Source organism: Solanum lycopersicum, chromosome 7 (assembly GCF_036512215.1).
Source record: "Solanum lycopersicum chromosome 7, SLM_r2.1".
NCBI lineage: Eukaryota > Viridiplantae > Streptophyta > Magnoliopsida > Solanales > Solanaceae > Solanum > Solanum lycopersicum.
The window spans coordinates 35,922,909-35,937,712 of NC_090806.1; the positions used below are offsets into that span (position 1 = coordinate 35,922,909).

The 14,804-nt window shown below is 37.4% G+C and overlaps 1 long non-coding RNA gene across 2 annotated transcripts; it reads left to right on the forward strand.

The window, feature by feature from the left end:
- The first annotated feature begins 212 nt into the window (after positions 1-212).
- Positions 213-14,267, forward strand: LOC109120651 (uncharacterized). 2 transcript variants are annotated; one of them, XR_011210674.1, is made up of 2 exons: positions 213-5,071; positions 5,405-14,267. It is a non-coding gene; the product is annotated as an uncharacterized lncRNA (long non-coding RNA). The 2 variants fall into 2 exon arrangements; XR_003247452.2 differs by having other exon boundaries at positions 213-4,319.
- The last annotated feature ends 537 nt before the right edge of the window (positions 14,268-14,804 follow it).

A 14,804-nucleotide genomic window follows, 5' to 3' on the forward strand; every position in this document is an offset into this window, starting at 1 on the left:
AATAATAATGAAGAGAGAATACACAAGTAGCTAATAAACAGTCAAGAAATACATATAATATTTAATTTTTTTATGTTTTATTTGATATTTGGGATCTACATTAAAATTTTAACTAAATTTGTATCGCGTTCTATAGATCTTATTCATGATTTATTTAAAATTAAATTTTATTAGAGAGTTATTTTTAAATTTATTCAAAATATTAAGAAAGAAATAATATTTGGCCAGATTAATATATTACACCGTCCCACCGCCCACTGCCTTTGAAATATTCTTGGTCCAAATACATCCGCGTAATCGACCCTATAAATAGACTTCAACAGAGAGCCAAATGTTCCATGCTGGTTTGTATTGTTGATTTTTCTGTTTTTTATGATATGATGATTTGGTGCTCTTCCTTTGAATTTTGCATTGATTGATCAAGTTTTATATAATTCTGAGGTCTTGCGATCATCTCTGTAGACAGAGGAGGAGGAACGTTACGGGTTCGCTATTAGTTCTGTTTTTCTTTTGCTAATTTATTGATTCGTTCTTGGTGTTTATTTGATCAGGATTGGGCAATAATGATAGGAGAATGATTATGGGTACCTTTGCAGTGCATTTATTTTCTGATTGATTAATGGATAACCATTCTAGATGCAGTTTCGGGAGAATCGAGTTTTGCTTCCAGGTTTTGAGAAATCCTGACGTTTTTGTTTTGAGAAATCCCATGTTTTTGTTACCCTATTTACTATGAAGCCCAACGATTTACAGAAGTGGAAATTTGGATCTTGAGATGAATGAGTCCCATCTTCTTTTCTTGGACTTATCAGTTTGGATATGATATCTTTAATGCTAATTTTGATGTTGATCATGGTTCTCCTCGCTCAACTTATTTTGCGCGTCGTTAATAGCTATCAAGAATACATGGGGCATCTAGGTGCATGTGGTTGTACAGGAATTAGTGTCTTGATTTGATGTTCATCTCGGGGAAGATAAAGCAGTTCCCAGGTTTTTACTATTGGTACTTGATTTTTGAGTCTCTCAAAATTTTGTCAAAACTGCTTATGGAAGTTCTCAACTATGATGATTCTATTCATTTGTGTGTATACGACGTTCTGCTCCACTTATATAGTTCAGATGCTCATGTTCTTTGACGATCCCCTTATCTCTAGTGGTTTTAATTGTGCTGTGAAGTGCTCCTCTGCCTTTTGTGTCCTAGCTACTTATATTCTCTTTGCTTCCATTTTCCGTTGGTTATCAGGCCTGCTTGATTTTGTTTGTTGGTGAATGTGTGTAGACCACATGCTGACATTAATAGAGGATTATTTTTGGAGACTTCAGAGGATTATTTTTGGAGACTTCAAAGTCTTGTATAAAGTATGCATTCATGCGCGCCTGTTTCTTCGTCTATTTAGTGTTTGCACTCCAAGATGGATATTGCAAGGGTTGGACTAATGGGGTTTTTCGATTGGGTCTTGCATCTCTAGTGGTTTCTCATGTGATGAGGGTTTTGTCAGCTTTGCACTGGACTGTTTCCTTCTTTCTGTGCTTGCAGTTGGGTTTAACCAAGTATTGGATTGTTCTTTTCATGGAGGTTTTTGTATGGAAATCCGTGTTGAGGTTTTTCTATTTCTGGTTTTGTGTATCGAGATTTTCATTTTAGTTTTCTTCCCAAATCAGAGTGGTCCCTCCTCTCTTTGTCGATAATTGCCTCTAAATGAAAGTTCCCAGCTAAAAATAGTTTTTCTTGCACTAGAGTTGTATTCTGCTGCTGTTTTTAGTTCAGATGCTTGTGTTGTTCGCCAAAAAAATAAAGAGGTCCACCTGGTGGTTGGTGGGTATATGGTCTAATTGCAGCTGATAAGTGATCAACACTGGATCCTAGATCTCTTGACCAACCCCACCAAGTGTGTCGGTCTCCTTTTGGTATATTTTCGCTGCTTATCTTCTCTTCTTCCTGTTTTTGTGTCACCCTAGCTTAATTTTATTTGTTGGACGGGTGATAGTCAAAAGGATCAGACTTGGAAAATTTTGAAGGTTGATGCCCAGTGCCTGTTCCTGTTCAACTTGTGTCTCTGTCATTTCAAAGCTGTCACTGCAATCTGATAATGCAAGATAGAGGGGTTTCTCAATCCTGATACTTTGCCATTTTTGTGCTTGCACCATAGTGTAAATATTATCAGGCTTCGAGAGAGGGGTTTTTCAACCCTGTCTTGCATTCTCTAGTGGGTTTCGTCAGCTTTGCATGTAACTCTTCCCTTCATTCCTTTGCTTCCAGCTATTGGGTCTTACTCTTACATATGTTGAGGCCTTTCTAGTTCAGCCTTTTTTCAGTATCAATAGTTTTCAATTTAGTTTTCTTACCTCCTGACTCTTCTGTGTTGGTCAAAACTAGTGTTTGTAAGGAAGTTTCTATTACAGTATTATTTTTGAACAGTGTGGTGTATTCCTACTGCCATGAAGTCCTTAATCTAGACCCATATGTCCTTTGATGATCCAAGTGATGAGGTTAACTATGGTGATGGGGTCTTTTATATCTGTGGACAGCTGAATAAGTACTCAGCCAATTCTAGATTGTTGTGAGTGACATAAAAATACTTCTTTGCTTTTGGTTTTCTAGCTACTGATGTTCTGTGTTTCCGATTTTGGTGATACTGTTATGGACATTCAGATTTGGAAGTTTCAAAACTTGGGTATAACCAACATGTAATCCTCTGTCATCTTTTTATCTTTTGGTCTTTGGTGCTTGCACTGCAATTTTAATATTGTCCGGGTTGTGACATAAGGTTTTTTCTGGTCTTGTCTATGGCATATTTAGTGATTACATGGGTGGTTTTAGGGTTCGTCAGATTTGCACTTAACTGTTCCTTTTAATTTATGCAGTCATTGAACCACAGGCAGTGGATTATTCTTTTCATGAAGCGGCCTTATCCGTTTGTGTTGAGGTTTCTTTAGCAGTCTCTTTTATGAGTATTGAGATTTTCGATTCAATTTTCTTTCCTTGTGGATCCTTGTTCTCTATCAGAACTATTGTTGAAGGGAAGTTTTTTGATTAAGATAATATTTTCTTGCAAGTGTGTGTTGTGTTCTGCTGCCAAGAAGCTTTTAATCCAGAGAAACTTCAGTGATCCAGCTGATGAGGTCTCCCCTTATTATGGGTACAATCACTTGATAAGTACTCAGTCTGTGGATCTATCTCTCCATGAAGCGCTGCTTCACTTCTGGTTTTCTAGCTACATATATTATTTGCTGCAATTTTTTGTTGGATGAATGTGTAGACTATATGGTGAAAATATTAGAGGTTAGGGTTTGGAGATTTCAAAGGTTGATATCCAGTATAGTATCTGGTTCGGGTTTTATGAGTACTGTGATTCTCAGTCCCTCTTCTCTTCATCAAAAATGACTGTTATGTGGAAGTTCCCAGCTAAGTTAGTTTTTTTTGCACTAAGTCACCGGTTTCAAAAAAAATAATTTTTCTTAGTGTGTGTTGTATTCTACTGTCGTTTTTAGTTTATAGTTCAGCTGCATGTGTTCTTTGATGATCCATTTGATGAGATTCCTGGTTTGTTAATGGGTGGGTATATGGTCTTATTGACGCCTGATTAGTCATCAAAACTCAATCCTGGATCTCTTTACAGCCCCATCAAGTGGGTCTGCTCTCCGTTTCATGTTTGTTGTATCACTCCAACTTGATTTTGTTTGTTGGATGGATGTAAGTTGAGGATTAGTAAAATTGTGAAGGTTGATGCCAATGTCCATGCTTGTGCAACCTGTTTATATGCCATTTTTGTGCTGGTACTCGATCTGAATATTGTAAGGCAAGATAAGAGGGGTTTCTCAATCTTTGTTCTTTGCAATTTTTGTGATTGCATCGTAATATGGATATTATCAGGCTACAAGAAGGGTTTTTCAATCTGTTGCATTCTCTAGTCGGTTCAATCAACTTTGCAAGTAATTCTTTCTATCATTCCTTTTCTTACTGTCATTTGGTCTTACAGAGCAGTAGATTCTTTTTTTTAAATGGACTGACCTTGTTTGTCCATGTGCGTTGAGGCCTTTTTATTTCGGTCTCTTATGAGTATCAATAACAATAATTTCAACTTAATTTTCTTCCCTCATGGCTCTTATCTTTTTGATAACTACTGTTGTATGGAATATTCTCAATTAGGATGTTATTTTTGACCAGTGTGTTGTATTTCTGCAGCCATGAAGCTCTTAGTCCGGAAGCATATGTTCTTTGATGATCCAAGTTATGAGGTTTCCTATGTAGATGGGTCTTTTTTGGCTATGGACACCTGAAGAAGTACTGGGCCAATCCTAGATCTTTTGATAGTGATGTAAAATACCTCTTTATTTCCGTTCTTCAAGCTACTTATTATCTTCTGTGCTTCCAATTTTTTTCATTATCATGATAGTTTATTTTGGTTGGATAGATGTGTAGCGATATGGTGGAACTTTTATGGACATTCAGATTTGGAAAATTTAAAGTTTGGTTTTAATCAAACATGGGATCCTCTGCCACCTTTATCTTTTTGGTGTTTGCACTGCAATTTGTATACTGTCTGGGGTTTGACAAAAGGGTTTTTTCAGTCTCTTCTATGGCATATTTAGTGATTACATATGGGTGATTCTGGGGTTTGTTAGATTTACACTCCACTGTTCCTTTCTTTTCATTTGTGCAGCCATATTTTACAGGGTAGTGAATTATTCTTTTCATGGAGTGGCCGTGTTTATCCGGTTGTGTTAAGGTCGTTTTACTTCAGTCTCTTATGAGTATCAATAATTCTCAGTTCAATTTTCTTCCCTCTTGGCTCTTATCTTTGTCTTTTTTACTTTATCAATAGTTTCCAATTCAATTTTCTTCCCTCATGGCTCTTATCTTTGTAATAACTGCTATCGCATTGGGATTCTCTCAATTAGGATATTATTGTTGACCAGTGTGTTGTATTTTTGCTGCCATGAAGTTCTTAGTCTGGAAACATATGCTCTTTGATGATCCAGGTTATGAGGTTTCCTATGTTGATGGGGTCTTTCGTGGCTATGGACACTGATTAAGTACTAGGCCAATCCTAGATCTTTTGATAGTGATGTAAAATGCCTCTTTACTTCTGTTCTTCTAGATACAATAGCTTCGGTGCTTCCAATATCTATCATAATCATGATAGTTTATTTTGGTTTGATAGATGTGTATTGATATGGTGGAACTATTATGGACATTCAGATTCAAAGCTTGGTCTTAATCAACATGTGATCCTCCGCCACCTTTCTCTTTTTGGTGTTTGTACTGCAATTTGTATATTGTCCGGGCTTTGACAAAAGTGGTTTTTCAGTCTTGTCTGTGGCATATTTAGTGATTACATATGGGTAATTTTGGGGTTTGTTAGATTTGCACTCAACTGTCTTTTTCTTTTAATTTGTGCAGCCATCGTTTACAGGGCACTGAATTATTCTTTTCATGGAGTGGCCGTGTCTATCCGATTGTGTTGAGGGTCTTATATGAGTATTGACATTTTCAATTCAGTTCCCTTTCCTCGTGGCTGCCTTTTCTCTGGCAAAGCTATTGTTGTATGGAAGATTTTTGGCAAGGATAATATTTTTTTACAAGTGTGTATCATGTTCTGTTGCAATGAGGTTTTTAATCCAGACACTTCGTTCTTCAATGATTAAACTGATGAAACTGATGAGGTCTCTTATGGTTGTAGTCACTTGATAAGTACTCGGTTTGTGGATCTTACCTCTCCATAAGTTGCTCCTCTACTTCTGGTCTTCTGGCTACATATGTTCTTTGCTGGCATTGTCTTTCGGTTATCACAACTCATTCTTTTTGTTGGATGGATGTGTAGACTATATGGTGACAAAATTAGAGGCTAAGATTTGGAGATCGATAAGGTTGATATCCAGTATGATATCCAATATGGTATATCTGTACCCTCTTGATCTTTTTCAGTTCTTGCACTGCAATTTGGATATATTTTCATGGGCTTCAACGAATAAGGGTTCTTAATTGTTTATGTGGCATCTCTGGTGGTTTCTTTGGTGGTGTGGGTTTTCGTTAACTTGGAACTTCATTATACCCTCTTCTTTTTGTGATTGTAGCCATTGGATCTCAAAGAGCGGTGGATTGTTCTTTTCATCGAAGTTCAGACTTTTATGAGTACTGGGATTATAACTAAAAGAGTTTTTGTTTTCACTACTGTCACATATTTTACCATCATTTTTGATTTTTAGTCGAGATGCTTAGTTTCTTCAACTATTGAACTAATGAGTTTCCAGATGGTTGATAATTATGGTCTATGGACACCTGACGAGTATTTGCTGCTCATTTTTCTGCTTCCTTTTTCTTGTATTTTTCCAGCTTGAAAGTTGAGGGGATTAGACCTGGAGGATTTGAAGGTTGGTGTACAGTTTTGCATCCTGGGCAGTCCTATTTCTTGGCCATGTTAGTGCGCACACTACAATCTGGATACTATCAGAGGCTTCGAAAGAAGGCATTTCTTGATCTTGTTTGGCATTTCTAGTGAATTCTAGGTGGTACAGGCTTCACCAGCTTTGAACTTACCTGTTTCATTTTTTTGGTGCTTGCAGCTGTTGGGTCCTACAGAGTCATAGATTCTTCATTTCATGTAGCGGCCTTGTTTGAATTGTGTTGAGGTTTTCTGGTTGATGCTTTAAAGATTATTCAGATCTTCATTTCAAATTTCTTCCATTATCAGATGGTTCCCTTCTCTCTTTGCACTGCTTCACTAGTGTGTATTTTGTTGCTATTTTTTAAGTAATGCAGATGCTTATGTTTTTTGGTGATCCAATTGATGAGATCTCCATGGTTATGGGCACTTGATGAGTGTATTTGAAATCAGGCCTGGATCTTTTGATAGCCTTGTAAGGCATTCTACTTTCGTGTTCTCGCTGCTTCCCTTTTGTGCTTTTGTTTAGCTGACCAGTTGATTTAGTGTTTGGTTGAATGAAGGTTTGTAGGCCACATCACCATATATGATAGTAAGAGGATAAGTTTTGTAAATTTTGTGGTTTGGTTTCAATGTGCATCCCTATGGACCCTATTTCTTTGCATTCAGGTGCTTGCACCCCAATCTGGATGATTGGGTATCACCAGGGTTCAAGGTATGAATTTTTCTGTTGCATTTTTTGGCATCTCTAGTGAGTGATCTCTCCGCGTGGTATGAGTTTCCCATGTTTTATACTTGTTTCGTTCCTTTTGTGCATGCAACCATTGGGTCTTCCACATAATGATCTCTTACTCAGTGGGTCCCTTTTCTCTTTGTCAAAACTAATATTGCGTGGAAGTTCTCTACAGTGGTAATATTCAAGCTAATGTGTTGTAGTCTGCTTCTTGTTTGTTGCATCACTCTTGCTTGATTTTGATTTTTTTGTTGGATGGATGGCGGTTGAGAGGATTAGATTTCGGAAGTTCCGAAGGTTGATGCCCATTGTTCATTCCTCTGCACCCTGTTTCTTTGCGATTTTTGTGTTTGCACTCATTCTGATATTATCAGGCTTCAACAGATGAGGTCTCTTATGGTTATAGACACCTGATAAGTACTCCGTCAATTTTGGATCTTTGACAGTGCCATTAAGTGATCCTGTACTTTTGGTCTTCTAGCTCTACATGTGTGTTTTCCTGCCATTCTCTTTTGGTTGTCACAACTACTTATTTTTGTTGGATGTATGTGTAGAAAATATGGTGGAAGTATTAGAGGTTAAAGATTTGGAAATTTCAAAGATTGATTTCCAGTATGCCATCTGTGTACCCTGTTAGTCTTTTTGGTTCTTGCACAATTTGCACTATAATTTACCCTCTTAGTATTTTTGGTTCTCGCACTGGCAATCCGGATACATTGGTCAGGGCTTCAACAAAGAAGGGGTTTGTTAAATATCGTCTACATGGCATCTCTAGTAATTTGTTAGGTGGAATGGGTTTGTCAGTTTTGGACTTGATTGTACCCTTCTTTTTGTGCTTGCAGCCATTGGGTCTTATGGAGCAAATATTCTTTTGATGGAGCGGCTTTGTTTGTACAATTTATGTTCGAGATTTCCATGGTTCAGGCTTGTATGGGCACTGGGATTTTCAACTAAATAATTTTTTTATGCTTATTTTCTTCAATTATCCAATTGATAAGATTTCTGATGGTTATGGTCTTGTGGATACCGAACAAGTACTCAATTTTGGATCTTTTGAAAGTCTTGTAAAATGGTCCTCTCTTTTGTTGTTCTCGCTGCTCAGATTCTCTGCTTCCTTATACTTGTATTACACTAGCTTGATTTTGTTTGTTGGATGTATGTATGGTGAAGTTGAGGGGATTAGTCGTGGAAGATTTTGATGGTTGGTGTACTGTGTTCTTTGTTGTTGCACTATAATCTGGATATTGTCAAGAGGCTTCGAAAACGGCGGTTCTCAATCTTGTCTTGGTATTTCTAGTAGATTCTATGTAGCATGCTTCACCAACTTTGCACTTAACTGTTCCATTCAACCTGTGCTTGCAGTCGCTGGGTCTTACAGAGCCGTAGATTTTTCTTCTCATGGAGTTCCTTGTCTGTCAATATGTTTAGGTTTTCTGGTTGATGCTTTTAATATCATTGGGATCTTCAATCCAGTTTTCTTCCGTAATCAGAATTGTTCTTGTTCCTTTCTCTATTTGTCAGCACTGCTTAACTATTATGTATTTTGTTGCCATATTCTTTCTTTTAATTAATCCAGATGGTTATGTTCAACTGATCAGTTCTTGCTACTTGCCTTTTCTGTGTTTGTGTAGCCTACCAGTTGATTAAATTTGGTTGGATGACTTGTTTGCCACATGTTGATATGATAGTGAAGAGGATACGTTTTGGAAATTTTGTAGTTTGCGTTCGGTGAGCATCATTGTGGACCCCGTTTCTTGCAAATTTGGTGCAACCTGGATAATTGGATGTCACCATGCCCCAAGAAAAGGGCAGTTGAAATGTTATGTTGTTTGGCATCTCTAATGACCCTTCGTGGTATGGGTTTCCCATGTTCTGCACTTATCGGTTTCGTTCTTCTTGTGCGTAACCGTTGGATCTTCTTGAGAGTGAATTTCTATTCAGTTTTCTTCTTAATCAGTGGGTGCCTTTTGTTTTTGTCAAAATAACAATGATAATATCTTCCACTAGTGCGTGTGTTGTACTTTGCAGCTATGAAGCTTTTAGTGTAGTTGCTTATTTTCTTGGATGATCCAACTGATGAGATCCCTGATTGTTATGGTCACCTGAGAAATACATTAGATTTTCATATGGATTTGAGAGTGCTCCTATAATTTGGTGCATTCTTGCTACTTAACTTCTCTGCTCCTGTTTTCTTAAGTTTATCGTGCCACTTTGTATTGTTTGTTTGGGTGGATCTGTGTAGAGCACATGGTGAAAGTGAGGGGATCGGATTTGGTGGTCTCAAAGTTTGGCTTCAGTGTGTATCCTTGTGCACCCTGCTTTTTTGTCCAAAAATACAATTTACCTCAAGCGCATGCATAATATGTAAGATTTACATTTAGTGCAGGATTTGGTGGTTTCGAAGGTTGGCTTCAGTGTATATCCTTGTGCACCCTGCTTTTTTGCTGTTTTGGTTCTTGCACGCAATTTGGATATCATCAGGCACCGAGGGAAGGAGTTTCACGATCTTTCCTGGCATCTCTAGTGATCTCTTCTAATGTGGCGTGGGTTTCATGGCTTTGCATTCTTGACTGTTTCTTTTTTTTCTTGTGCCTACTGTTGTTGGGTTCGAAGATAAGTGACAGTGAGGGGATCGGATTTGGTGGTCTCGAAGTTTGGCTTCAGTCTGTATCCTTGTGTACCCTGCTTTTTTGTCCAAGAATACAATTTAGCTCAAGCGCATGCATAATATATAAGATTCACATTTAGTGCAGGAATTGTTGGTTACGAAGTTTGGCTTCAGTGTGTATCCCGCTGCTTTTTTTGCTGTTTTGGTGCTTGCACGCAATTTGGATATCATTAGGCACCGAGGGAAGGGAGTTTCGCACTTTCCTGGCATTTCTAGTGATCTCTTCTAATGTGGCGTGGGTTTTATGGCTTTGCATTCTTGACTGTTCCTTTTTTTATTATTGTGCCTACTGTTGTTGGGTTCGAAGATTAGTGAAGTCTTACATTCATGGAGCAACCTCGTTTTATCAATTAACGTTGAAGTTTCCTTAGTCCAGGCTTTATTAGTATCTATCTTTTCGATTCAGTTTTCTTCCTTGTTCATAGAGATTCCTTATCTTGTTGTCAGAAGTGCTGTTATGCAGAAGTCCTCAACTACGACAATTCTTTCCAAAAGTTCGTTTTCAGCGTTTATTCCAGATGTTTATGTTTGCTGTGATCAAACTTATGAGGGCTCTCATGGGTGTGGACATTTTGGTAAGTACTTGGTAATTTTTGGATCTTTTCATAGCCCTGTTAAGTGCTCATCTACCTTCCATGTCTTGCTTCCTATCTCCATTCTTCTGTTTCGTCTGTTGGAAGGATGTATATACCACATAGCGAACAATATTGGAGGATAGTAGGATCTATATACAATATAGTGAACAGTATGGGGAGGGGGACTAGATCAACTGGTCATTAAGGTGCTTGCACGATAATCTGGATATTGGTGGTGCTTTGAGAAGAAGGGGGTTTCTTAATGTTTTCTACGTCAGTTCTAGTGATTTCCCAAGTGGTTTGGGTTTTGCCAATTTTGCACACTGTTCCTTCTTTCTGTGTTTGCAGTTGTGTTCTTAAAGAAGTAAAATTCTTCTTTCCATGGGGCTTCTTTTGTTTGTTGATTCATGTTGAGGTTTCATTTGGTTCAAGCTCTTGCGAGTGCCGAATTTTCAGTTCAGTTCTCTTCTCTTGGTCAGTATGATATTTTTTTTACCGTACACTCTTTGAAGTGGTGCTCTTCTTGTTGTGAGTTTAACTGAGAATTTAGCACGACAGTGGTGGTTACCGTACATGGTCATATCATCCAATTTCTGATTTTTTTATTGGGTTATCTGCAGACATAATCACTATTTTCAGACTTATTGTAGTTGGGTAATGAAGCCTCTTTTTTGAAAGTTACCTATTTCAAAAAATAATATAAAATTGAAGCTTCTGTATTATTCTTCATGGTTCCTCCCCTATTTTTTTAACATGCCTGTTATGTTTCAGAGATTCAGTCATTTGAGGAGTTGCTTCAGACTGTTAACTGTAATTTAAAACTTTAATGTAGAAAGAGAGATTGCACACTTCCTCTCTCCTTAAAACATTGCCATTTGAACATTCTTTGCATCAAAGAGCTAGCGGCAATTCGTTGGATCTAGAAGAGATCAAGTAAATAACTTTGTTCATCTTTTGCAAGTTGGGAATTTTTTCAACAACTCTTGTTCTTCTAGATACTCTCCCGAGTTAAGGTTTGCACTAATTTTCTTAATATGGTTGAAATCACCATTGGCCATATAGGTAACCTTTGTTCTGTCATCAAAATCCATCACATATCAGATCATCGTGCAAGTTGGGAATTTTTTCAACAGATCTTGTTCATCTAAGTACTGTTCCGAATTAAGGTGTGCACTATTTTCTTAATATGGTTGAAATCACCATTGACTATAAGTAGCCTTTGTTCTTTCATTTTTTGGTTGTTGCTATATAATTGGTGTATGTTGAGTCAAATGTCACTTCACAGATGGTATGTTTTGTTAAATGTCACTGACCAGATAGAGTTTAAAAAAAAAGTTTAAAAAAAAATAATTCACTAACCAGATAGAGTGTTCAGCCAACTAACACTTCACAGATCAGTCAGTGATGGTTTCGTCACTTTGTTCTCGTCATGTTCTAGTACTCGTATAGTTCATTTCTTATTTCAGAAATTGTTCCTTGATCCTTGGGTTTCTTGTATTGGAGATTGAGTAGGACTTTGCAGAAGTAAACGGGGATCTTCTAAGAAGCCCCGCCCGTCCCAGATCGAGTTTTAAAAAAATGTTGCGGTCTTTGCTTTCATTCACATGTTGCACTTTACATATGGCCGTCATACTTCAGGTATCGTATAATTTAGAGGAGATTTCTGTATTTTTTAATCATTTTTCCTTATATATATATGTATGAGTATGTTTCACCGTGCTTCGATTGTCTTGGTTGTATCGTTAGGAAATGACATTTTGGTGAACAGGGCTCCGACTATGATTTCAGGTGCAGGTTCTTAGGAATTCTCTTGGGATACTTGGCCTCTTGTGCTTCGGATGTCCCTGGGTTTGCAGATTTGTCTTCAAGTTAGACGTTGCTGTAAATTCTCTCTTTTGTTGGTTTCTCGAGGCATCCAAGGACTTCCTGTTTAGGTTATCCCAATTTCTTTTTAATCCTACCTGAGGCAATATGATAGTAAGGGTATAGATCACATAGTGTCTGCTGTTTGATGTTAGATCTCTCAATTCTTTTGTAACAAAGTAAACCTCTTCTCCGGTACCAACAACAGATCATCTTTTCTAGTATCCCCTTCTCTGGAGCAGTATTAGTTCAAGCTTCTGCTTTTTCCCTTATAGGTGTTGCTTTCTGTATTCGATGTTGTTAGGCAATTGGATCATTCAAAATGAGAAGAGGGCCTCTTCCATGTTTTATGGCTTTCTTATCTATTTCAGCCCATGAGCTTTAGGTGTGTGAAGGTGTCGCGAGTAGTGAAACTTTTGTGTTATCTGTTGATATTTTGTTATCCACCTGATGAACCCACCAAACATGAGAAGGAAGAGGGAATGAGATCAAGGAGGTTCTAAGAAGTAGTCCGCTATAGTCATACAGTAGTTTTGATAATGTTCGATAGTTCGACTCATGTTTTTAAGCATTTGTTGTATTTGCTGATCTAGATCTCTTACCTGTAAAAAAGCACTACGGATGTCAGCGTACTGTTTGTGAAGTTGAGAAGGTATTGGCATCTTGAAGTAGCTTGGATGGTGTGGTTTCAGTTTGTTTGGGTACTTCTCTTTCCTCGAAGTTGTGGTTGTCAATTTGCCAGGCAAGAGTTATCACTTCAATATTTAACTAGAGATATGTCACGCATCAAGAATGGTGACACCCTTCTCTTTCTCTGATCATAGAGACTCCATGGTGTGGTTTTAGTTTGTTTGGGTACTTCTCTTTCCTCGAAGCTGCGGTTGTCAATTTGCCAGGAAAGAGTTATCACTTCAATATTCAACTAGAGATATGTCACGCATCAAGAACGGTGACACCCTTCTCTTCTCCGATCATAGAGCCCCCTCATTCCTTTATTTGTCTTTCATGCCCCTGAATAAGTAAGACCCCGCTCTTTCAAATTCAAAAAAGCTTCAATATTCAACTAGAGATATGTCACGCATCGAGAACGGTGACACCCTTCTCTTTCTCCGATCATAGAGCTTCCTGATCCCTTTATTTGTCTTTCATGCCCCTGAATAAGTAAGACCTCGCTCTTTCGAATTCAAAAAGAAGAGGGGTGAATAATTCGCTTTGAAGAAACTATTACCTAAATACACATGTCGTGTAAGACCTAAAGTTAGGGATTTATCAATAGGTAATGTTGCACCAATGCCCAACCAAAGGGACTGAGGTACCAATCAAAAATATATATATGTATATATATATTTGTGTGTATATATATATAGTGATTCGAAGGTTTCTTTTATTAGTTTTAATAATAATTTTGTTATATACATACATATATATGCATATACATACATGTATATACATACATGTATATATATATATTTATATGCACACACACACATGTATATATATATGTGTGTGTATATATATATACACACATATACACACACACACACACACACACACATATATATACACACACACACACACACACACACACATATATATATATACACACACACATATACACACACATATACATATATATACACACGTATATATCCTAAAACAGTTGTTACTTTGCTTTTTGTTTGCGAGGTTGTTCGTGGATGCTGTTGGTAGTGTTTGGCTGATAATAACTCTGTCCATTGTGAAGTTTATGTGTCAAACAATGTTGTAGTTGTCAAATGCAACACGGGATGCAAGGGCACCCTAATATCATGTGGCTCACTGTGGGAAGCCTCGGCTAACTCCATGCCAGCAGCCGCGGTGCAACAGGTAATTTGAGAACCTCATAAGTTTAAAATTAAAGTATGCCCTAGTATTTTAGTCTTGTAAGGTCAATTGAAAAGCATTGGAACTTATTCTCTCAGGTTCCTTAGGATGGTATATATAATGACGTGCTCAAATTGTAAAATTTTATTTATTCTTTAGCTGATGAAGTGGTTAGTGAAGTTGTTTCTTTCTTTTCTTGCTTGTATCACGAAGTTGTCCACTTGTAATCCTGTTAAGTTCTTTTTTAAATTCAAGTTTCGTCAGGTTAGATGCTTTAACACACTGCACATTCATGTAAAATGTTCCAAACTAATTTATGGGCACTTAAATATAACATGATATCATAAGCTGGCTACTCTAAGCTGTATCCATGTTGTCATGTGAGGGTACTCCTAGCAGTATCTGTAGGCTACTAATTCTGGAGATATGGTCAGATGAATAGGTTGCTTTTCATATTAGTGAGGGACATAGAAGGAGGTGAAATCTCATCATCACATGGTACTATGTTGCTTAGATGACCTTTTATTGTCTCTTTTCTGACGCACTATTAGAGTTCTGCATATATTAAGATTTTGCAGGTCTAATTCATCGAAGTAGCTTATATTGGGTGTGACAGTTACATGTTGTAGTACCAAAAACTATTGATATCTTTGTAAATATTCGCAGAAACTAGGGGTGTCAAAATGATGTAGTACCAAAAACTATTGATATCTCAC